The sequence below is a fragment of the Alligator sinensis genome, unplaced genomic scaffold (assembly GCF_000455745.1).
Source record: "Alligator sinensis unplaced genomic scaffold, ASM45574v1 scaffold59_1, whole genome shotgun sequence".
Taxonomy (NCBI): domain Eukaryota; kingdom Metazoa; phylum Chordata; order Crocodylia; family Alligatoridae; genus Alligator; species Alligator sinensis.
Window position 1 is genome coordinate 3223058 of NW_005841878.1, and position 25722 is coordinate 3248779.

At 43.2% G+C, this 25722-nt stretch overlaps 1 protein-coding gene across 37 annotated transcripts in view; it reads right to left on the minus strand.

Moving 5' to 3' along the window:
• Positions 1-25722, minus strand: part of ENOX1 (ecto-NOX disulfide-thiol exchanger 1) — a 542128-nt gene that overhangs the window by 226835 nt on the left and 289571 nt on the right. For 30 of the 37 annotated variants that reach the window (XR_003092514.1, XR_003092515.1, XR_003092516.1 and 27 more), the window contains one exon: positions 7689-7771. The exons of 5 other annotated variants lie outside the window; for them this stretch is intronic. The gene's annotated coding sequence lies outside the window, so the exon portion shown is untranslated. Of the gene's footprint in view, positions 1-7688; positions 7772-11594; positions 11743-25722 lie in introns of those variants that run through there. 2 more of the 37 variants (XM_014527928.2, XM_006017320.3) reach the window with 2 other exon arrangements.

Consider the following 25722-nt stretch of genomic DNA (forward strand, 5'->3'; position numbering starts at 1 on the left):
TTCTAAATTATTCCCACGTGGCGGCTAGCGATTGGCTTGCTAGCCGTATAAGAGGCTTGAGTGGTTTCCGTCCAAGTTGGAGGACTCCACAACCATCTCGTGGAGGAGGAGGACTTCACGTCTCATGAAGAACTCTAAGCGCTGCGGAGCCTAACGGACCCAGCGTGTGCCTTAAGAAGGCTATAGGGGTCTGATCAACCTCTGGCCTCTCCCCATTGCCGAGTGCGATCCCTCGACGAACCCCTTCCCTGCACTCTTGTTCCACGGAGCCTAGCAAGCTTTGTGTGTGTGTGTATCCAGAGCTCTGTCTGAGTTATTTCAAGAGGCTCGAGTTTTCTGCGGGTCTTGTTCGAGTTCGTGTTGTGGAGCCTAGCAAACTCCACGTGTCTGTCTGTAACTGCAACGCAAGCAAGTTTTCCTGCCTGCACTGCGACCATCTACGGTGTAAGTAAAATAATCTTTAATCAACCGCTACGCGTCCGTGCCTAATTCTAGTCCACCGGCCTGCATTCCCCGACCCGCATGCCAGGGCTGCTGGCCAGAGCCCACCGCGCGCCCCCGAGGGCCTCAGACCGCTCCCGGCCCGCACATAAGTCACTTCACTTCCCTGTAATTTTGATGATCACAATATTACGCAAGGAAAAGGTTGAAATCAGAAATTTTTGAAACTTGTTTTCCAATGATAAGCATCACTGGGGCTAATTCTAACAATCTTCGAGACACTGAAGACAGACAAAATGACGAAATCCTTATTAAGGTGTGATCTTCCAGGAGCCACTACATCCAGGTGAATTTTCCAGCTCCCCAAAGTCCTAGAACTGCTAGTTCCTGTCCAAAGATTTTGACATAATAGCAGATGCTAGATTGGTCACTGTTTTCCCTAACATGGCAAAAATACCGGCTGTTTACAGACATGATCCAGTTGTTCTTGAGATCCTAAGTATATTGAGCTATTGAGCTACCTCTACAGTAGTGATTTATTTGCAGTTGTAGGGCTGCAGGACTGGCCTCAAAAGAAAAGGTAGCTGGTGACACCTTTCACCACACATAAAATGTATCTATTTGGCCAGTTTTGGAAGAGGGAACTTTGAGAAAGAGAAACTGCAACCGCAATGAACAACATGATAGTAATTTTTCTCTCTCCCTTTCCCCTTGTCTTTCATATGTACAAAAGACACATCTCACACATGGCCTCTGCTCAAACTTTTGTGAGGGCAGCATCACGAGTGAAAGGGTTTTCTATATTTTTTCATGTTTTGAGATGGGAAAAAAATGTCCTGGTTCTGAAATACAAAAGTCTGAAGAGGCGAGAAGTGAAAAATATTTTTCTGGGACAATTTGCCAACAAATGCTCACTGCTTTCCTTCAGAGCTTGAATATATAAAATACCAAAATGAGTGACCAGAGCAATTTTTGAAAATAAGGCCATAAACACCAAAATAGGTCCCAAATCCTTTAAAAAAAAATTAGCCCCTACTTGTGGGTGCTGAACCCTTGAAAATCTGGATCTTATAGAAGTGTTGGGTTAAGCAAATTGCATTTTGTGTAAAATCCAGTCTTCAAACTAAGTCAATAAGGACTGAATTATTTGCAGGTTGAGTTCATCAGTCTAACAGCATCTGTTATGGAAGGTGGCAGGTGTCTGAGAATACAAGGAACTTTTGGACAACCCAGGGAAAGGAGAACTAACATATTCAATGTGTTCTGTACTATATATATATATAGAATCAAAATGGTACAAAAGAAATTAGTCTTCTGATTTTCAGTCATTTGGGATGAACTATGATACCGTTACTCACTCTGAACTCTGTCATTGAAAAACTATGATGTCATTTTATAAATTTATAAAATAGAAAGTATTGTTGTACAGTGTTTCACTTTGTATCATACTGAACACTGCATGAATGTGTTTGTGTATGATTTTTTGCATATGCACACACACACAACCCTTTATTCATTGCATTGTAGTCAAACAACAAATCATAACTGTATCAATGGGTCTAAAAGAAGTCAGGGGGAAAAAGTCACAATATACTTTCAGTTTACTCTTAAATCTAATATAAAGCCAATTTGCACAAAATGTATCTTCTGGAAGAACTCCACATTCAAGATGCTGTGTTACTAAATCCTCTCTCCTGTTCATTTTTGAAGATGGTATGTGGAACACACAATGGGGAGATTTACTTCAGAAAACATTTTAGTCAGAAACAGGAAGATTTCAGGAGTGTAAGAATAAAACAAAGGTCTGTAAAATAAACAGGTGTTCTTTTGAGATGCTGTTTTAAAGGTCATCCAGTAATATTTTATACCAAAATCCAGAACTTCACTGGCAACCAATGTAAGGTCTTCAGAGGTTACAAATGTGATTGTTCTTTTGTGAGAATTCTAGCAGCTGCAGCCTGAATTCGCTGAAGTCTATAAATAACAGAATCTGGAGACACATTAAGCAAAGCATTATAGAAGTCCTGCATAGTGATAAAATAAGAGGGGGGGAGAAAAGCATAGGCAATGCTAAAGTCATCTGGAAAAAAGCAAATTTCCAGACAAGCAATGCTGTCCATCCCTGCTAAAAGCAGATTTGATTATTGCTCAAATACAAAATGCCATTGTCAATCGATGATTATGTCTGTGTTTTTCACTTTGTCTAGGAGCCGATTTTAAACTGTGATGACTTGCTTTCCATTTCATAAGAAGAATGCTTCCTGAATAAATTACACTATTTCATCAAATAGCAGCATTTTAAGAATTCCAGTGTAACAATATACTGATAATTTCAAAGTCTTCAAATCTGCTTATAATAATATATATATTTAAAAGCTCAATATAATGCTGATTTTTATCCAAGGCCTTCAAAATCCTTTAATAACACAACATTTCCCTAAGACATGTTTCAAACAATAGAGGAAGCACATAAAAAACCCAATGTACAGCATGGAAATAAAATATATTAATGAAGGTGGCGATATTGTGTCGGAGCAGCAGCTAGTATACAATAGACACATTAGGGAAAAGTTCTTTGTTATGTCAATGTTCCCTTTTGGTCTTCTTTTTCCCCTCTCTCCTTGTTAAGAAAATAAATGAGAAAATATTCAGGAGAAACTTAAATTCTCTCTGTAGCAAAGAACTACAGAAAATAAATGGAAAAGTTCTGTTAGATCAGCCAGTCTTATTGAATGCTACTGGACCAATTCAAACTCCCTAGATAGATGTCAAGAGTGAAGTTTCCATGTCCATATCTCCATTTTTATCTAGCAAGGGTGTTCAGATATCACTGAGGTTCCTTTCTCCCACCTCTGGGCATCAACTTGCAGTCTATTAGAAGCCGAGACTTGCCAGGCCACTCATAGATACCACCCCCTCCTCTAACCTCAGAGAAATTACTTAAAACATAATGCAGGCTAAAATTGTATCATCTTTGCTTCAGACCCTGCAAGAGGAAGGGGTGCACCCAAGGGACAACGATGCCTAAGGAGAAGCCCTGATAACACAACTCCATTACTGTGGACAAAAGTACAGGCAATTTAAGACAAGGAATCTCACAGGGTTGCAGGGAGACCCTTGGAGACTTATCAATGTGGGAGGAGATACATTTTATTAACCAGAGATGGTGAGGAAGGTGTTCGCTTTGAAGGAAACCTCACAGAGAGATCTGCCCAGGGCCTCCTTCCACAAGGTTTTCTACAGTACAGGATAATGTAGGCCAGGGGTTGGCCACCCTTTCCCAATGCAGGCTGCTCACCACAACCTGGCTCCTGCTGCATGCTGCAAATCTCTCTCCTGCAGAGTGGCCAGCTGCTTGTGCTTACATTCACTGCTGATGCCCATCTCTGCAGAGAGGGTAAGCACAGGTGCAGTGAAGCATCAGGCTCCAAAGTGAAGGGGAGCACTGTTGAGGAGATATAGGCAGTTTGGTGCAGCTCTACGCCCTTTGTCAGATCAGACCTATGGGCTAGGTACAGACATTCAAAAAGCCTGAGCCGAAATCAATTCAATTCTTGCAGGTTAGTCTAACCCCCATAGATTGAACTGGCAAGCAAGTGAATAGACATTCACTTTTGATTCCTGAAATGCAGGCACATGCTTGCAGTGGCTCAGGCTAGAAGCTGGGGGACACTAAAGTGAGCCTGGGGTGGGAGGGAAGCTGAGCTGGGGAGAGCGGGTGAGGCCAGGCCCCAGCAGACTGAGTATGACTGGGAAGGGGTTTAAACCCCCACCCTGGCCTGCATGGTTCCCAGTTGGGGTATACCCGGAAGGGGAGTGGAAAGTAGCCCCTGCCAGGCATTTCCCCCCTGACCGCTCAAGCAATGGGGGGCGTGGTCAGCCCCGGCAGCAGCCTGAAGCAAACGGGGAGATGGAAGGGGGTTTAATTCCCCCCTACCTCTCCTGTCCCACTGGCGGGGACCCAAGCCAGGGTCTGCCTGGCCAGGGCATATCCCCACTCTCCCCCCCACCCCCCCCCCCCGGCAGCAGCAGAGGTGTGGCCAGATGCCAGCCTGCCATGGTCTCCTGCTGCAAAGCATGTCCCCGGCAGTAGTCTCAAGTGAATGGGGGACAAAGGAGGGTTTAATTCCCCCCTTCTCTCCCCTGTCCCACTGTCACAGCCGGCAGCAGGGGGGGATATGACCTTCGCCTCAGGGATCTATGCCAGGCCGGCACCCGGCCACACCCCCGCTGCAGCGGAAAGGGCTGGGGGGAGAGGGAGGACCCTGACAGGGGCTGCTCTGCCCTGGCCAGGCAGACCCCAGTTTGGGTCTGTGCTGGCGGGACAGGGGATTTTGAAACTGGTTTATGTGCACTGAACTTCTGATCTGTCACAGGTTTAAACCCATTTCTGATCACTTAAACCAGTTTATGTGTAACTTTTGTCCCTAGCCTTGCAAGATAGATTAAACCTCTTCATGGGCTGCATCTGGTCCATGGGCCAATGTTGCCAACTCCTGGTTTAGCTTAATGTACAAGATTCCTTTGGAAGACTGAATATATTATGTAGAAGAGCTGACTTCAGAGTCCTCACTGATGCCACAGATTTTTATGCACGCTTTCTAGACCCATCTTCTTTTCTATCCACAGCTATAGCAATACCAATGTAATAACTGCATTTATCACATACCTTTGCCTTCCCTACAATACTGTGTCTATTAATCTATTTTTCCTAAGCTAGTCCAGATAGCTAAAGATGCCCATTAAAAAAAAAGTCCTACCTTGCTATTCTACCACAATATGAAATTCCTTCCATATCCACCTATGATAAAACTAATGTAGTCCATCCTCTACCTATGACTGATATATGGTGCATTATCTCACAACCCAGTAGGAGCTTTATCATCACTGAAAAAAGAGGGATTCTAGTTTTCCAACTGGCCTTCCAACACAGTGCTTGCTCCTAGCCTTGGAAGATGAAGAGATAGCTGAACCTCACATAGCAACATTATAAATAGAAAAGCTATGTTAAGTAATTTTTATAAGTTTCTAAAGTGTATTCATGAACATTTCTTTCTGCTTCTGAGTCCTGGATAATTGAAGTCTTGGATTTAAAACAGCCTGGTTTAGCAGACAGATATGTATGAGAAACCATGCCAATCAAGTCATTTTGCATTTTATAAAATTCTTCTTTCCCCTACGAAATGGACCATACACAGAATATGTGATGGTGTCACATGATAGAAAGGTTTCCTGGTTCCTAGCTGGAATGATTTGCATTACTCATGTGTGCCTGAGTACTTCACTGAGTAAAGCAACCATCATAGAGTCGTATCAATCACAACTTCATATGACATCACTTATTCTCTGTATGCTGTTTGTTGAGAGAGATTCTGGAAGATATTTTTAAGCTAAGATTTCTCTTGATAACATTGCCTAAAAATAATAATAATAAAAAAACCTTCTCAATCTCTTATTCACTCTGAATCCAACAACTGCTTTTTATCTTTTTATCATATCTCATTCAGGATCCTTGCCTCACTTCTTAGGACTCCAGATAATCTCCCCCAACTATCTCCCTTGTTTCACACGCTCCTACATTTTTACCCTTTCTGCATATCTCCTATACGCCCTCCCCTGATTTACCTTTAAACTTTTCTTTTGTCTGTTACACTACTTTCCTTGGCTGAATCTACCAGTCCAACTTCCTTCATTCAAATGTTTCCTTTCAACTGGGAAATAATGTGGTCCAGTACACAGTGCACTAGATAAGGATGAGTCAAATCACATCCTGCCACTAATCATTACTCCACTTCTCTGAGACTCTTTCCTCTCTCACTCCTTGGATCTGTCTAGTCCACTTGGATTATAAACTCGGCATAGGCAAGTTTAAGAGACCAAAAATCAAGATTCAGGCCCCTGAAATATACAGTCAAAGAAGATTTTTGGATATCTTCTGATGTTTTTGTGTCCATCCTCTTTGCATGTGCGGAGAGACAGAGAGAAAGGACTGACATAGCTCACTCAGCCAAATTTACTGGGAAAGCTAACCCTGCCCCTTTGGTACTGCATGAGGTCTCACTGCCATATATGCCTGTTCCTCTCTGAGCAATTTATTCATCTCGCCAAACAAGCAACCCTGTTCTCTCAGTCCTCAAAATAGTTTTGCCCCCGACCCCAGCAGTTCTGCTTTCCAGATCTGACCCAGAACAGCAGTTCTAACCCCCAGGTTCCAACACACCTCCTAGGCTCCCAGAAGGTCTGCCCCTCCAACATCACTCCTGCTCTCCCTGCGTGTCTTGATCCAACAACTGCTTGATCCAACAACTGCATCTCCCAACTATAACAGGAAAAGTTACCTTCTCCTCCCTCCCAGTCAGGGGAAAAGATCATTGGCCCTTCTTCCTTTCTCCCTTCCCAGGCTGCATCTCAAGGGGAGATAAAATAAACTGTAAGCTGAACAGGAAGGGAGGAGAGAACAGTGTCACCCTGAACTGCCAGCCTGCTTCATTCTCCTGCTTCAAGGATGGTATCAGGTTGCCAAGAGGATGTAGAGAGGGTCCAACCTACTTCCTGAGCAGCCTTAAGTGACTGCTTTCCCCTGAGAGATGGGCAAACAGCTCCAGCAATGAATCAAAGTTGTTTTCCCCCAGTCAAAAGTAAAATTTCCAAGTGGATCCATGTGTCTCATGTCATGGAGAAACTAGCTCCAGCACCAGTCAAAACCCCACCTTCTCTTTGCTACGGAAAGTCTAAGAATTGGCCATACTGTAAACCAGGGGTGGCCAACCTGTAGTACATGTGCTATAAGTGGCACGAGCAACTTCTGTGTGGCATACAGCACATTAGGGAGAGGACAGGTGGCATAGGAGGAGATAGGGCAAAACACAGAAAGCAGAATAGGCTCTGTGCACAGGACAGGAAGCAGAAAAAAAGAGCAGCAGATTGGGCAGGGACCAAAGGGAAGGAAGCAACAAGCAGAGCAACAAATCAGGCAGGTGAAGGGGATCAGAGTGTTACTCAGGGAGGCTACTAGGCCACTTCATGGCACAACTCAAAGATTGGCCCCCGCTGTTATAAACTCTCTGGGATAAGGATTGTCGCTCACAATATTTTTGTAGGCACCTGATGCAATGGTACCCCCAGGTTCATTTGAAACCTACAGAAGGCAACTACAATATAAAATTATTAAAAATGGTATCAGCTACAACCCCATTCTCCACAATGAACCCCTCCTTCCCTTTTCCCACTGTTAATAATCTTTTTACCCTCCTTCTTCTGAAGCGCTGTCTCGTGTGTTTGTCTTGTCTTATTTGAATTATAAGCTCTTCTGGGCAGGAAACATCTTTATCTGTGTTGGTAAAGTACAGTGTAAATTTACTGCACTATATAAATGTTTTGTAATAACACCAGCAATAACGAGAATGATTTATTTACTATAAATACAATATTTCCAGTCTTCAAAATACAATCAAAAACAACCCAGAATCAACAGCGAAGCCAAAAAGATTTGCAGAACCTTTCATCATAAAGTGTGAGCAACCAGCCTTGAAGTAGCAGGGTGAAACTTTGGTGAATTAGTTACCAATATTCATAAATAGCATTTGTTACTGCAATAAAAATCAAGGGAAATCTTCCTGCCAGAAAACATAAAACAGAAAATAACCAGTGTAAACCAGTAGCATGCTGCTTAACACATGTATTAGAAGGGTCATAAGCAGTATATTCGTTACTCTTTAAACAAACATGATGTTAATAATGCCACTGCAACATTATGAATAAAGAATTTGGCCTGCAGCTATGAATATGGTAACTCGTAGCTTTTCACTTTTTTATTTGAATTGTCATCTAACAAACTTCTTTACCAGTGTTCTCCTGAGACCAAATTCTTACTTCAGTCTATGAATATGCATGTGGCATAAATGGTACAATGTGGAAGGAAACTGTGAAGTGCGGTTATATTCACACGGCTTGCTGGCCCTCTGCTTGACCTCCATACATAACGCAGCAGAGGATTATTCTGAGACAGGGCTTTGATATCAAGGAGCATAACTCATGCATTCAACCAGACCCACACCCATTTGCACTTTATTCTTCTCATACGGGGTGAGATTAGATTGGTAGAAGGATGGATTGTTATTACTTATGTATATCCAACATTGCACTAGCTGGTCATCTAAATATGCAATATGTAGACTGCAAGGCTTTAGCTTAACTAAAATATCTGGGCTTAATGTAGCAGTGTCTGGGTGAAACTTAATGGCCTGTGATATATAGAAGGTCAGCCTCTAGGATCTAATGGTGCCTTCTGGTCTGAAAGCCAGAGCAGCAGCAAATACAGTAGTAGGATCATCCACATGTATTATTCTTTTAATTGCCTGTTAACATTTCATGGATTGAGAAAGACTAGCTGCCCGCTTTCATGCTAACTAAACTCTATTCTGCCTGTAATGGACTCCCATTCTTCTTCTTTAGGAAATGCATGGGCAGTACTGGGTTAAGACACTCGACTGAGAGATAGATATTGAACCCACATCTCCTTGATCTGTCATAAATTCCTGAGGAACCACAGGCAAGACATTTATGCCTCTGTAACCTATCTGTAAAATGGGATAATGCTACTTCCCATTATTATCTTTCTCAGCCTTGACTAATTAGATTGCATTGCATTTATGTATCATGCTCAACACAACAGGACCTCGATCTACACACACAAAGTAGACTGCAATGGATTATGTTGTGTGAATTCAGTTTTCAATGAAAACCACATCAAACCAAAAAAGGCACTTATCATAATTTTTCAAGGTACGGGAGAGGGAAGGGAGGGACAATGCAAGTTTCCTTTAAAGGGGCTTCCGATGAAATTCACACTTGGTTAGCTGCAATTTAAAGATTGTATCTCAATACATGCATTTGTGTATGTTTCAATAAATGCATTCAATCTACACTTATTTCTTAGTCATGCATAACAGAAGTGAAGTAAAATATTTTAGTATGTTATTTAAAAAGTGTGAGTTCATGAATGTGAGCAATAAAAAACAATGAAAAAGTCTCTTTGGTATTTTTTTTTTAAACTTCAATAAACTTTTATGACATTTCTGCTCAGGAGACAGAACTAGAGATGTGCCTTTTCCCTTTGGCATGATGATATTTAATGTATTACTCTTAGGTGACAATCATTCAAGATACTAATTTTTGAAGAAGCCTTCATTGTGTTTGCCATATCTATGCCTATCTTTTAGATTATAAGACCTTCAGAGCAGAGACTCTATTTGCATCTTACACATTGCCAAGAGTATCATTTATGCCCAACTAATAAGTGACCTAGCCACAGTCACCAGATAGTACTATTATTCAGAGTTTTGTGAGCATTTTCTTGAGTGTACAAGCAAGATGACAGTCTTGATAGAAACCTAGTGTTGTTGGCTTTCTCTAATACAGTTTCTTTGGGAGAGCTATAACAACCTGCTAAAAGAAGTTAACACTGTCTTTAATCTCTCCACATAGACTTAATTCTCAGGGCACAGTTACTCCATGGGAACAAGGCAGTGGTATTTTGGCTGAGATCTTTAAAGGAGTGCGCTGCCTGTAACTGTTTAAGGAATTACATATATATAAAAAATGTAAAATAAACACATTGTCAATTATTTCTCCTGCAACAAACACTGTTTGCAAGGTCCTGACATGTTCCACTGGCTAGGTGAGATACAACAATAACTTTCTGGAAGTAAAGCTAATGATGCTAGTTAAAGAAAATTTAATTAAGAATCTCCTCTTTTTACAAACTTGTTTGTATGACTGCCTGGTACATTTCTAAGGAACTTTTTACCCCAGTCTCTGGGGTAAAAAGTAACTAGATTAACATTTATGAAGAAATCTTTTCCTTCATAAAGTCTGATTTGCTAGATAATATTAACGAAGCAAAAAAAATCTTGTTTAGACTAGTAAATATCTGTCTAAGGTATGCTGCCCTTATAGGGCAAATTCATTGGCTTTCTTTTAATCTAAGCTGTTACAGTTGTGATAAATCATCTGTTATGTACTCTTTAATACAATTAAATGCTTTGGGCATAGAACTAAATTTAATTTTTTTTTTAACATGAAAAGCAAAATCACTCTCTTTAAATGCATTCCCATTCCCCATGATGAATTTTATCTTTGAGATTTGATCCAATGATTTAACTACCTCTCACTACTTCTCCCATGAATTGTTTATACAGCAACTTGGCAGCATGATTTGCATATCACAGAAATGATCCTGTTATGCATTCCCAGAGGTGCAGTTTCACCAGCTTTATCACTTTCTGCCACCTATGCATATCACCCCAAGAACACTGTCTAGCTAATATGAAAAGGCATTTCTTGGCTGCCAATGACAATTAAACATTAATGGGGCAGTTACAAAGATTTCAAGAGCTCAAAACTATCTCCCCTTTTGTCTTCCAAAAATATACTTTCAGACATTTTTGTCATGGATCACTATGCATTGCATTTAACTACATTCTATTCAATTTATTTTAGCTATAGCATAAATAATTAAGCAAGGAACAAATGTATTGAAACACAAAAGTTGCAGTCAAAGAGAGAAATCATGTTTAGATACAGAAAAGTACATTGGTATCATGGAAAGTTCACTGTATCATGACAGTTCAGTGCTGGAAACTATATTTTGGTTTCATTATTATTACTTGGGGGACTGCCACTAAAGTTGCAGTTAGGTTCTTGGTCTTGCAGAGATAAAATTTGGAATGAAACGTTACATGCCATTCTAGATTATTCATTCAGACAAAATGAACACTAACTGTTGGCACTGGTTTAGCTTTCATTGTTAGGAACATTTAATCTAAAGACACTCCTAATAATATCAAGGAACAGAACAGTTAGGAAGGGGCTAGAAATTAAAGGGGAAGTGAGAGTACATGTGTGTTAGAATAAAACAGAGAGAAATTTCCTTTCCATTAACATCTGTTGACATCAGATGGACTCGTAATGTATAAACTAATATCGTATAACAGGGGACTTGTAGCCCCTACTGATTTAAGAGAGGGTGAAGGCAGCATTATCTGGCTGCAAGACTGTTGGCAACTGAATTGGCGCCAGCTGCAAAGAGACAGGCAGCAGAAGGGAGTTAGGAGTCATAGCTGCAAGACAATAACAAGCTGCAAACCACTTACCTGGAACAAGCAGGAATAGGATAGGGAGCTGAATTCCAGGCAGATATTTAAGTAGTGGCTGTGGCAGAGCTGAGGATCTAAGAAGAAACCCTTAGGCTCAGTTAAGAGATCTAGGGTCATGTGACCAGAAGTAGGTGGAACCCAGGGCTCTATGGCTAGGGATAGAAATTACACACAACCTTGTACAAGTGATTGGAAACTAGTTTAAATCTGTAACACAACAGATGTATAGTGCACATAAACCGCTTTCAAAATGGCCAAAACCAGTTTATGATAAACCTGGAAGGATGTAGTATCAGACTTAACTGATTTAGGTTAAATCATTTTATTGAACTTCTGTCCCAGATCCCCCCAGATTGAAATTAACTCACAGTCACCCAGCATCCCAGAATACTTTGCACCACCCCTGAAAACCCCTCCTCTGTAGGTGGGCTAGACTTGGTGCAACCTGTCTGCTCCAGCTGAGGCAGGGAGGCATGCGCTAGCAGCCCCTGGCCTCTGGCTTGGGCCACTGCAGACATGTGGCTGCATTTTCAGAATCAGAAGTGAATATCTGTTCACTTCCTTATCAGTTCAACCTACACAGCTTAGATTAACCTGCAAAGATTGACATAATTCATCCTACAGCTTTTTGACTGTCTGTACTTAGCCATTAAGCCTGGCTCCTGTACTTGAGGGGGGGCATTCAAGCTTGGGATGCAGAAAAGAGAGGATCTCCCCAAAAGCTGCTGCAGTGCTGCCCTTGCAGCTTGGAGAAGGAGTCCCTAAGAGTGAGGGGGATCTTGTGAACATCCCAGAAGGGACTGGGACTGGTGAGCTGGCACTAGTCAACAAGCAAGAAACTCTAAGGTACTGGTGCAAGTTGGGAAAGCATCTGGGAAAGGCAAACCACACAGAGTGGGTGAGAACCTAGACAAATTGGAGGATTAGGCCAAAAGCAATCTCATGAGGTTCAACAAAGACAAGTGCAAAGTCCTGCACTTAGGACAGAACAATCCCATGCACTGGTGCAGGCTCAGGACCAATTGGCTAAGCAGCAGCTCTGCAGAAAAGGACTTGGGGGTTATGGTGGACAATAAGCTGGATATGAGTCAACAGTGTGCCCTTGTTGCCAAGAAACCTAACAGCATACTGGGTTGCATTAGTAGGAGAGTTGCCAGCAGATTGAGGGAAGTAATTATTCCATTCTATTCAGCACTGGTGAGGCCACATCTGGAGTACTGTAACCAGCTTTGGGCCCCCTCACTACAGAAAGGATGTGGACAAGTTGCAGAGAGTCAAGTGGAGGGCAACAAAAATACTTAGGGGACTAGAGCACAAGACTTATGAGGAGAGGCTGAGGGAACTGGGCTTATTTAGTCTTCAGAAGAGAAGACTTGAGTGGAGATTTGATAAAAACCTTCAACTACCTGAAGGGTTGTTCCAAAGAGGATGGAGCTGGACTGTTCTCAGTGGTGACAGATGGCAAAACAAGAAGCAATGGTCTCATTTTGCAGCAAGGGAGGTTTAGGTTGAATATTAGGAAAATCTCTCACTAGGAAGGTGGTGAAGCATTGGAACGGGTTACTTAGAGAGGTGGTAGAAACTCCATCCTTGGAGATTTTTTAGGCCTGACTTGACAAAGCCCTAGCTGGTCCTGCTTAGAGCCAGGGGTTGGACTACATGACCTCCTGAGGTCCCTTCCAACCCTAATTTTCTATGATTTTATGACTCTATGAAAGAGAAAAGCCTTAGGGAAGGGCAAACCCCAGGATCCAAAGAAGCATTGATGAACAGTTGCAAGGCATGGGTGGCTAGTAAGGTGCAAGTGGAGGGCACTAGGGGCTCCCTGGTGAGGGTGCTGTTGGGTTTCTTCTACAGAGAGAGGTAGCACTACAGAACCACTCCAAGCATCCAGCTGAGGGTGCTGCACTATACAGAACTGAGGGCAGTCATTAGTGGGCATCTGATCCCAGGGGCTGCAAGAGACAGCTGTGGTAAGACAAGAAGCCTGGTGAGCAGAGAAAATGCAGACAAGAAGAGGCCCAGAGGACTGTACAGAGGGGACAGCATATCCTGGAGAAACTGTTGAAGGGGGTGGCATGCCCCATATAACTGAGCCTAAAGTGTAAGCTCAAAGCACTGTTTTGGGGGAAGGCACACTCTAGATAACTATGCCGAGGGCAGATAAGCCCAGACAACTAGGTTGAGGGGTCAACAAGCCCAGGCGACTGTGGCAAGGAGGAAAAGCACCTATGAGGGTGCTTTCAAAGGCAGCTTCCCAAGTTTATCATAATATTTAACACCCAAGGTCTGACAAGCATGAACCAAGAGTTGCTATGGAGGCTGGAGAGCACAGCAGGCAGATCCGACTGCCAGGGAGTGTCAGAGTCTGGGGTTGCATTTCCCAGCCTTCTGCATACCCACACTGATTTGAATGACTGTAGTTAACTTTTTTTTAAGGGTCATCCTATAGATTTGAAATGTTTACTTTCCCTTTCCTAAACGTAACCTTCACTTGCATCCAATGCAACTCCCAGGAATAAAAAGGTCATACAGGTAAAATTTCAGGCCAGTTGATTCAGTTTGGGTAAAATGAACAGTGCCAGGTCCAAACTCAATTTAAAGAATTGTGACTAATGCTTTGAAACTATCCAACATCTACTCTCTCAGCATTCTGGAGAATGAGAATTGGTTAACTCATTTGAAATATAAGGGGATACAGAGTAACTTGCCTCTGGGTCAGAAACTCAACACCGGAGAGTAGGGAGTGAATGCTGTTACCATCTAATGGCTAACACCATGGTAGTCATGTTAAATGGAACCCACATAGGTAGTCTCAGTGGAGCAGTGAAGGACAGAAAATGCCAACTAGTCCCCTCATATCAGAGTTGAGAAACATGATCATGAATGTGCTTTTGCTACTGGGATGTAGTATTTGGTAGTAAAAGATATACTTTTTGTGATTTCTTAGTTGGTGATATAAAATATATCATCTCTGAGCCAAGAGTTCTAGAGTTTTGCATTTCCTTTTGCTACTGCGCATTACGTTTAGTACCTCTGTGCACTTTTACATGTGCTGCAGGGGTGGGGCAGCACTTTAATTAGAGAGGCTCCAAGAGCTGCTCTAATTAAAGCACCACCACGGTTCCTGTATCAGAGTCCCCAAGCTTAAAAATGGCAAGCAGAGGCACTTGAACTGAAGCTTGTTCGATGAGCTTTCTTTCAAGCGCCCCCACTGCCATTTTTAAGTGCAGGGATACTGATACACAAGACACAAAAGGCTGCTGCAGCGTGCAATTGCCACATTCCAGCAGACTCACTTAATCAAGTTTGCTCTGATGTGCTGGAATTCCAGCGCATCAGTGCCACCTCCATGCTCATGTACAGGCTGCCCTAATGTGCAGTAGCAAAAGCCTTTTGTGACGCTTAATGCTCAGTAAACTAATTCTATGCATTAGCATATTAGCACTGTTTTTGATGTGATGTTTTAATGAGCAATAGAATAGGCTACTGAGCATTGAAGCGCACGTGTAGATGCGACCACTGATGATTATTATGGGAAGCTTGTACTATTCCTCTGTGTGTCATCCTTATTCAATGGAGATGATCATCTCAGAAACCATAGGCTTGATCTCTTCCCTAAGTATACATTCACAAATGCTTCACCCCAGCATACAGGATTTGGAAAATAAAAGGTAGAATGAGGGTATAAAATAGAATACATATAAAGAAGTTCTCAGCACTTTGAAACACTATTTTCCTGGAGCACTAGAAACTCAACATGCAACAGCATGTGAACCAAAACCCAAAACTAACCCAAGTTTCATTTTTCAAGTGTGTGGTGCAGGAATTCAGTACATGCATTAAAACAAAACAAAACAAAACTTGCAGTCCCTTGAAGTGAATGCTTTTAACAAAATCTGGAAAACTTTAGTGAAAGGGAACACTGTTGAGGTCTATGTGTCTAACCAGAAGCAATACTGCCTGGGGAAACTGAGCTAGTGACTGTTCATTATTAAGGGCATAGGCTAGAAAAAGAATGTCTTTAAGTTCCTGTACTTAACACTTAACAGTAGACCTGCAGCATGGTAGGAAACAAACAGCAGTGAGGTAGGGTTAACCAGAGACCTGCTGGTTAGAATCTAGGAGCTTGGCAAAGGAAACAACAGCACTGAGAAGTCAGAGGTAGTTAAACTGTTCTTAATGTGGGATCTGCCACAGAATTATGAGCTGTAGACAATGACAGTTTTAAAGATCAAGACTTTTTTTACTGCTCACATGGGTCAAACTACTACACATATTCTCTCTTTCCCAGCACAGACAAAATGCCTCTCAGCATTTCCTGTTATATCCTCTTCACCTCTGCACATGGGAGCCAGAGTACTTACCAAGCTAGTGCCAACACCTGTGCAATAAGTAAGGGAAAACAGACAGAGGGGTTGTATCCTGGGGCTTCAAGCAGCCAACTCTGAATGAATTCTTAATCAGAGTACCCAGGTACCATCAACCTCTTAAAAATGTACTATATTCTCCATCCCTTTCTCCCACAGTTCTCTCTCAACATAGTTATCTTTTATCTATTCATCCCCTGGAGAAATGTCCTGCACCCACCATAAGTGAAGATCTACCCCTTACCTTGCACCCTAAATGCAGGAAGCCCCAGGCTCACCATAAGCTGTGGTGGTAAAACTCAGAGGTTTCCAACAGCCTTCCCTCGTCCATCAAAACTGTACTGATAGATTGGAGAGAGGTAGTTGATGAAATAACTAGAACACCACCCACTAAGGGCTTTAAAAACATCTGGTCCCTACAGTGCATCTGGAATAGGATGGGGAGCTGAGCAGAGAGGGGGAGAGGATTGATTTCCACCTGGAACACAATTAGTTTAATAGTTTGTAGGGTCAGAAGGGACCTGAGCAGATCATCAAGTCTGACCCCTTGCCATGGCAGGAAATAGTACTGGGGTCAAATGACCCCGGCAAAGTGTTTGTCTAACCTCCTCTTAAAGACCCCCAGGGTAGAAGCAAGCACCACTTCTCTTAGAAGTTGGTTCCAGATCCTAGCCGCCCTGACAGTGAAGTAGTGCCTCCTGATATCTAGCCTGAATCTACCCTCTGCCAGCTTGTGATCGTTATTTCTTGTCACTCCTGGGAGTGCTGGGGGGAACAGGGACTCCCCCAATGCCTGCTGGTCCCCCCTGACTACTTTGTAAACAGCCACTAGATCCCGCCTCAGCCTTCTCTTGTGGAGGCTGAACAGGTTCAGGTCCCTTAACCTCTCCTCGTAGGGCCTGCCCTGCTGCCCCCTGATCATGTGAGTGGCCCTCCTCTGGACCCTCTCCATGTTGTCCACATCCCTCCTGAAGTGCAGCGCCCAGAACTGGATGCAGTACTCCAACTGTGGCCTGACCAGTGTCGCATAGAGGGGGAGGATCACCTCCTTGGACCTGCTTGAGATACATCTGTGGATACATGACAAGGTACAGTTGGCCTTCCTGACCGCTTTCCCACACTGTCAGCCCATGTTCATTTTGGCATCAATAATGACTCCAAGAATCTTTTCTGTCTCTGTAACCTGTCTAGATTCACTTGCAGCCTATTCCTCCCTTCTAGTGTGCCCGCTTCTCCCCATATCTTAGTGTCGTCTGCGAATTTGAACAGGATGCTTTTTACCCCCTCGTCCAAGTCACTGATGAAGATGTTGAACATTGCGGGTCCAAGGACCGAGCCCTAGGGGACCCCATGGCCCACATCCCTCCAGGTTGAAAATGACCCGTCCACTACCACTCTCTGGGTACAGCCCTCCAGCTAACTAGCGACCCATTTGACTGTGTAGTTGTCGATGCCATGGTCCTCTAGTTTTTTTAATGAGAATGGGGTGAGAGAGAGTTTCGAAGGCCTTCCTAAAGTCCAGAAAGACTACATCCACTGCTACAACTGCATGTAAGGATTTTGTGACCTGGTCATAGAAGGCCACCAGGCTGGCCTGCCAGGACCTGCCTCTAATGAACCCATGTTGGTTGCCCCTAAGCATAACCTCCACTGCTGGCCCCTCACGGACATGCGCCAGGGTAACTCTCTCAAAAAGCTTACCTAGGATCGAGGTAAGACTGACTGGCCTACAGTTTCCTGGGTCCTCCTTCCTCCCTTTTTTGAAAATGGGAACCACGTTGGCCCTTTTCCAGTCCTCTGGCACCATGTCAGAGCACCCCGAGTGCTCGTAAAGCCGTGCCAGGGGTCCCGCAATGACCTCTGCTAATTCCCTCAGCACTCTGGGGTGGAGATTGTCAGGACCAGCTGATTTAAATACGTCCAGTCCCTCCAGAAGTTTCCTGACTAGGTCCTCACTGACCCTAGGCCTGGGTGCGCCTCCCCTGGGACCTATGGGGGTCCTGGTGGGGGGGGTGACCCGGTCCCTGCTCAGAAAAATGGAGGCAAAGAAATTGTTAAATAGGCTAGTTTTGTTGTCTGATGCAATGACCAGATTTCCTAGCATGTCCTGCAGATGCCCCACATTACCTGGTACCTTCTTTTTACCCACTATGTATGTAAAAAAAGGACTTCTTGTTGTCCTTGTTCTGGGTAGTTAGTCCCAGTTCCATCTCTGCCTTGGCCTTCCTGACTGCCCCTCTACAGCCCCAAGCAACCGAGGTATAGTCCTCCCTAGTGATGGCCCCTCCCTTGCATTGGGTGTACGCCTCCTTTTTAGCTAGGAGATATTCCCGTATGCTTGTGGTGAGCCATGGGGGCTTTTGTGCCCTCTTGCCCCTTTGATCCGCGTTGGGATTACCTCCCTTTGGGCTTAGAGGCTCATCTCCTTAAGGAACGACCACTCTTCCTGGACACCCAACTCCCCTCCCTTCCGGGACCTCAGTGCCTCCCCAACTATTCTCCTTACCTCGTTGAAATCCACCCTCCTGAAGTCCAGGGCTGATGCCTTGCTGCAGTCCTTTGCCACCTTGTGCTGGATGGTGAATTCCAGCAGGTGATGATCACTGTCACCCAGGTGGTCAAGCACCCGCAGACCCCTCACTAAGTCATCGCCCGTGGCCAGGACCAGATCCAACAAGGCTTCCCCCCTGGTGGGGCTGTACACCTCTTGGGTTAGATGGAGGTCCTGTATCCCGGCTACGAACCTACGTGAGCAGTCAGACCTGGCTGACTGCTCTTCCCAGCAGATGTCTGGAAAGTTCAGGTCACCCATGATGACCACATCCTTTGACCTAACTACCTCCGTGAGCTGATTTAAGAATTCCCAGTCTATCTCTTCCCCTTGGTTGGGTGGTCTATTGAAGACCCCCACCATTAAGTCCCTTTCCCCTTGACTTGTATTCTAACAAGGTTAATTAGGTTGGAACAACTTTCAGAGAGGGGAAGGGGGAGGCAGGGAGGGAAATTTTAAAAAGCCATCGTAAGACTGGTAGATCTACAGGCCACTGCATGGACATCAGTCATAAGGAGATTGTAAGACAAGGATATTGGCAGGGATTCAGCTGAAGTGAAAGTCTGTTTGGTATGTCTTTGATTTTGCCTGAAGAAGGGATATGGGTATCACTGAAAACAATGAAAAAACCCTACTTACAGATGTAATGCTTGGGATATTTTGAGAAGAAAACCATTCAAATTTGCTTCATCACAGTAGAGAAACAGTTTAATGTGTGCATAATATAGTACTGCATTGTTGCATATTGAGGATTTGTAGTCATGCTAATTCAAGCAATTTCAAATCTCCAGATATTTATTTTATGCTTACAAAATGAAAAGGTATTTTCATCCCAATTTGACTGGAGGAAAGAATGGAATCAAGTTATAAAAGTGGTTTGTAATACTTGTTAATGCTAACAGCTTTTCTATATCTGCTTGTTGAAGGGCCAACAAGGAGATGGGTAATGTTTTAAATATAAAATCAAAGAGTAGTGGAAACATGAAAAGCTTTATTTTCAACATGGCATTTATGTTTAAACTGTTCAAATTGCATGTGTTGGTTACCTTGGAAACAATCAGCAGCTGTATGAAACCCTTCACCTGTCCAATATATGAAATATTTATTATCTGAGGCTGATCAGAGATCCACTGAGACTAAGAATAGGACAGGCAGGTGGGGTATACTTTGTCACTCCGAAAGAATCTTGCAGTACTTGTGACAAAATCAGATTAGATTTGGCCACAGAGACAGGAAGTAAGTCCAGTTATGGAACAGGTTGTTAGGGGAAATAAAATAAGAGTAACTGCCATGTGCCATTCTACAGAAGGCTTAGTCAGGATTATTCGGCACATCGATGAGCCTTCTAAATTGTGTGGAGGCTGCAAAATGCTAGGTTCCCACCTCTTCTTTCTTTAGATAGCTGCTTTTTCAAGGTGCTATTCTTTTTCTCTGATAAAAAGAAAGTCCCCCAGATTTTGGATTTAAATCCACTTTTTTCCCCAGGATTAATATGAAACACCACTATGTATATATCTATATATTAGTGGTGTTTGATTTTAATCATGGAAAAATGTGGATTTTGAGTTAGTTTTTTAGATCCAAAAACGGGATATTTTTTAGTCCGAGAAAACCAGGATTCCTGTTGATCACTTATTTCTCAATAAACAATGCCTGATTTTTTCCCTTCTGTAATTCTAGTTTCTTTTCTTTTGTGGTTTAGAAGCAATTTATTAAGAGGATACATCTTGGAGGTGGTCCAGAGAAGATGCTCTTTTTGATTATTCTATTCTGAAACATATTTATATAAAAATGCTACTGTGTGATTCCGTGTTTATTATAACTAAGTGGCTTCCAGGGAATTTGTTTCAGCAAACAGGGATTTAGTTTGTGCGCAACCTGGAATGCGATGCAGCCACTCTCCCACACTTGCTTGCAAGTAAAAATTAGCAAAATACTTTTTTCACTGCACTAAGTAGACAGGATATAAATGCATACACAAAACAGATCTGTTGTTTAAACAACATGTCATTTTGACATAGCCATTTCAGAACAGAATTAGAATTTTCAATTAAATATTTTCCCTCTGTTGTGTTTCTCTCTCTCTCCCCTAAGTCTGGATATCAGAGGTCCCTGATGCTACTGTTTTATTATAAGCAGGTTATATGTCCATCTCCAAGAGGAGCAACAATTGTCAAATTATATTAAGTGGAGAAAATATCAGGCTTAGGTTGGAAAAAAAATCCAATTTACCACAGCAGAGGTAAAAATTTTCATTCTCATTTCTTTGTAGAATGATAACAACATAAAAATGCACAAGTTCAGTTCAGGTTACTTTCTCACCACGCCCCACTTCACAGTGTCATCAAGATTTTAATACAAAATACTGGGTCAGATGGCATCACTAAATACGATTTGAAAGACATGACGGCAAGTTCTCAGATGATGTCTGCTAGGCCTGTGCGAACTGGCTAGTATTCACTTCAGATTTGGCTGATTTGGGGGACAGTGATTCATTTCGGTGATTTGAATCACTGTCCCAATTTGATTCAGCTGAATCTCCGAAACACCCAGGCCCATCCCCTGCCCACTCTCCCAGCCCGGCAATGGCTGCCCCGTCCACCCCAGCTCCTGGCACTTGAAAAAAGAAGCCCCGACTTAGCAGGTGCTGCCAGGCAGGGGGATGATCCTCGCTGTGCCGCACTGCCCCATGCTGCGTGGGGGGCTCTGCACAAACCGCCCCCTTCCCCCCATGGCTTGCTCGCCCGCCATGGCTCCGGCCCTTTAAGAAAAGTGCAAACAAACCAGGAAACACCCCCCCCCCTGGACTCACTGTTCCTGCCAGCGGGGGAGTGATCCCTGCTGCCCCCCACCATATGAGGAGCTCTGCACAAGCCCCCTGAAGCCCCAATCCTGCAGTAGGAGCAGTGACTCCAGGAGGTATTTCTCAGGTTTGTTTTTTTTCATAAAGGGCCAGAGCTGGGGTGGGCAGGGCAGCCATGGTGGGGGGCTGGGACAGTGGGTGGGGGGGCTTGTGCAGAGCCCCCCACACTGCATGGGGCAGTGGGGGGCCATGGGGATTGCCCCTCCACCTGGCAGCACTGGTGAGTTGGGGCTTTTTTTTAAAGTACCAGGAGCTGGGGTGGGCAGGGCAGCCATGGGGGATCTGGGGGAGCGGGAGGAGGTCAGAGGGGCTAGGGGAGTAGGGAGGTGATGGGGCCTGGCAGGGGTCCCCCCTGGCAGGGGTCCCCTGATTCAAGTCGGATTCAGAAATTCGGCCATCGAATCAGGCCAAATCTCCTCCAAATCGAATCACTACCCAAAGCTTCGCAAAGCCCTAATGCCTGCATCAGACTCAACTATAACCATTCTTGAGAGAGGGGCCCATAACATCAAGATGGAACTGAAGTGCAGATTTGGCAGAGGAAGGAGGAGACATGGAAGAAGGCAAGATGGTATGATAATGAGACTACACAACAGAATGATGGCACTCCCACCAAAGTTAGAAATTGCTGTATATGCTGTTTCAGAGTAGGGATTATTAGCAATGATGGGTAACACTTATCTCCATCACCAGCTATTCCCAATACAAGAAAACTTAAAATGGTAACTGGTCCTCTGTTGCTGCAATGCTCTTAATATAGTAAGTTTTAATATCATTCTTAATAATGCTCTTAATATAGTAAGCTGCAATGGACGTAATACAGTAAGTCTCTGACCCCAGACTGGTATACGTGTCAATCCCTGGGGTATATTATTTAGGTGTGAGCTCAGAAATACAGGATGTCCTAGGCTATATATTCATTTTCATTCCTTCTGAGCGAATTATTCTTTCCAATTTAAGTATAAGGTATTGTAGTAACTTTAGACTCTAATGGTTCATCATGCTTATACTTTCCCAATCAGCTCACTTAGGGAGGTTGCTGTACTCCAAGTTCAACAAATGGTGCTAAATGCCAAAAGTGACTTCTCCCATGCTACTCCATATGCCTGAAATATCCTCCCTTCCTCCCAGTAGTGGTACATCAAGTACCTTTCATTTTCTTCAGAAAATTGAGACTCCATCTGTTCTGCAAAGCATCCCATCTGTAATGACAACACGTCCAGTGATATGCTGCCAATATTTTAACAAAAGGCTCCCACAAAAACATTCCCTTGGGCCTGAAATAAACTGCATGCCCCAAGGGAGGCAGGTGTGCTCAGAACTGAAAGGGACTATGGAATCTATTCATTGGGTTTTCCCATTTTTAACATGTTTTCCCATAACCAAAGGAAGAGATAGTAGTGCTTGAAAAGCAAGTCACTGGTATAAGGAGTCCCTGAAAAAATATATTGAGTCTACTGATAGCATAGAAGAGCGTTCATCCTGAACAAAGTACAATGGATGAAAGCAGAGGGTTCCAAAGTGAACACCTTTTAGAGACTGTTGGGTGATGTCCTTTAGGAGTGTTTAGGAACCACAGAGATAAGTAATTGGCTGGGATGATCTAGTTGAGGATGGTCCTGGTTTGAGCAGGGGTTGCACTAGATGATCTCCTGAGGTCCCTTCCAACCCTAATTTTCCATGATTCTATATCTAAAACAATTTAGCTGTATCAATGGTGGTAGGAGACCACAGTTACAGTTGTAAAGAGGGAAATGTGCAAATCCCCCTTCATCACAACCAAGGTTGATCTTGTTAAGGGCCAACATTTCTAAAAGTCATTAATGGTTTCTTGATGCCCAAACTGGCTCACAATTTTTAAGAAGGCCAATGCTCCATACTCTCTGCAAATTAGGCCCTTCTAAACTGCAAGTTGTTCATCATGAAATAGCTAATCATTCTCACATACTTTGGTCTCTGGATTTGTCTCATACTGATCCTGCTACTTTCCTTGAGTCTGATCATCAGGGATCCTGGTTTTCTCTGATTTTAAAAAAATCCCAATTTTCAGTTAAAAAAATAACCCAAAATCCACATTTTTCTGTGATTTAAATGTGATTTAAACACCACTAATACACAGATACGCGTATAGTGGTGTTTTATTTAAACTATGTATTTGAGGTTACCTTTTTAGCTGAAAATTAGGGATTTTTTTTTTAAATCAGAGAAAACCAGCATTCTTGCTGATCATGAACTGTTCAAAAGCTAACTTTAATGCAGTGGGGTCTCCAACCTTTTAAGTAAGAGATCACTTTTGGCATTTAAAAGCAACCCAAGATCTACTGTGTGCCGCCACCCCCACCCAGCAGGTAAGTCCTTGGGGAGGGAAGGGGGGGCAGATTGAAGCAGAGGGAGAAAAAATTATTTGGGGCTGCACCTCCACAGCAGGTAAATCCAATCTGGCCGGGGCCCCACTCAGTTTATCCCTGCTACTGCCTCTGTGGCACTGTCCCTCACCATGGGGGCCTCAATCTAGCCCCCATCCCTTCCCTCCCCCACAGACTGATCTGCTGGGCTGGGGCATGCACGTGCATGCATATGGGCACTCAACCCTCCCACCCCAGCTTCAGATTGACTCCAAGAGGATCCAAGATCTACTGCAAGAGGCTCCGAGATTTACCGGTGTGTCAAAATCCACAGGTTGGTGACCACTACTTTAATGGGAGGTTCATGCATGCAGGATTGTAGAAATGGGTTCGCTGACTGACACCATAGGCAACTGGTAGGAGGTACACGGGGGTGCACGTGCCCCCCCGACAAGGCCGGTGCCCACCGATGGCTGACACTGATGCTGTCAATAGGGCTGGTTCTCCCCCGACAGGGCTGCCACCATAGACTGCTTCTGCGGGTGCCCTCCCAGATTCAGGAGGCACCAGTCACTCATGACTGACACCATTGTGAGTAGGTACTCCCCCCTCCCCCGCTTTTCATGGACCATTTACTGATTTAAAAGCATCATGTGAGCCTAAGCCACTCACTGAATAAACCACGTAAGTTGTGAAAATTACGTCAGTCCTAAACATTTTCAGATGTAACAGTCTACATTTTTATTTGCTGATACCTGATGCTTTAAAAAAGCCTGAAGATGATTTTTATTTCAATATTTCTTTCAAATCCATAGACCCACTGTAATTCATAATCTTTACACTGTTAAACTTCTGTCTTTTGTATGTGTCACCCTCTCTCAATGCACATTTAAAACATAATCATTTGGACTCTCAACTATTCAGTTTAGCTCTAATGAAATGTATTGAGCAACTAAACAGCAGGTACTTCAGAATAAAAGCAGGCAGATTTAAAACTGGAAAATTCTGTTGTTGTTTTAGCACAATAGGGAACAAAATTAACCTCAAAGATTTCTCTTTACATATAAAAACTATATTACTCTTATCACACCTGTAAAAGTTTTAACAATTACCAAATAAGCAATAATTACACCGCAGGGAATAATTTAAATAATATTTTTAGGTTTTTCTTGCTTTAATTGCCACAGGAACAACAAAGCGTCAAGTCACTCAAAAATACAGGTAGCACTGACCCATACAGTTCTATGGAGACTTCTCCTATAGAGAAACATTGATATAACTTCCTTTTAGGCCTCACTTTAGCAGAGTACAAAAGAACATTCTTCAGTTTAGGCAGGTGTTAAAGTGCTTTACTGACCAGGTAGGGATTTTGGCATGCACTCAAAAAGTTTGCTGAAGTGGGAGTTTTTTCTTATGGTTTATACAAGGCAATCCAAGATACTTTCTTGAATAGAATATTTACTATGAAGACACTTTCTTCATGCTGAGATAAGAGAACTCTCAGCAGAGTCCCTACTCCTAGAAGCACAGTGTATGCCAAGGCTGGATTTTGAAAGATGTCTCCAGGTGTTCAGTGCTCAAATTCTAGTCTTGCTATTAGGAACACTGTCTGCTGAAACTAGTAAGAAAACTGTAAAGAAAATAATTTAAAAATATTTGAGGTTGAATCCCTACATCATTATGTTCCATAGCTCCTAGCTGGCCCAAGCAAGATTGAGGCCTCACAGGGCAAAAGCTACAACCTAAACTATAACCTGGTGGTTAGAGCACTCTCCTAGAAGATGTGGTTCTGGCCCTAATGGCTTCTCATGGAGAAGGACCTACATCCACTAAGCTATTACATAAAAGGTAGGCAGCAACATCACCTTCCTGGCTGTGATTTTTAAATAAAAGTGACTGTGTCCTTGCTCTGTGCCAAACTAGATGCCCTTGGCATGTGGTAAGTGTCCCCCTTGGGAACTTGGAACACCTAATTTGTAAATGATCTGATGCATGA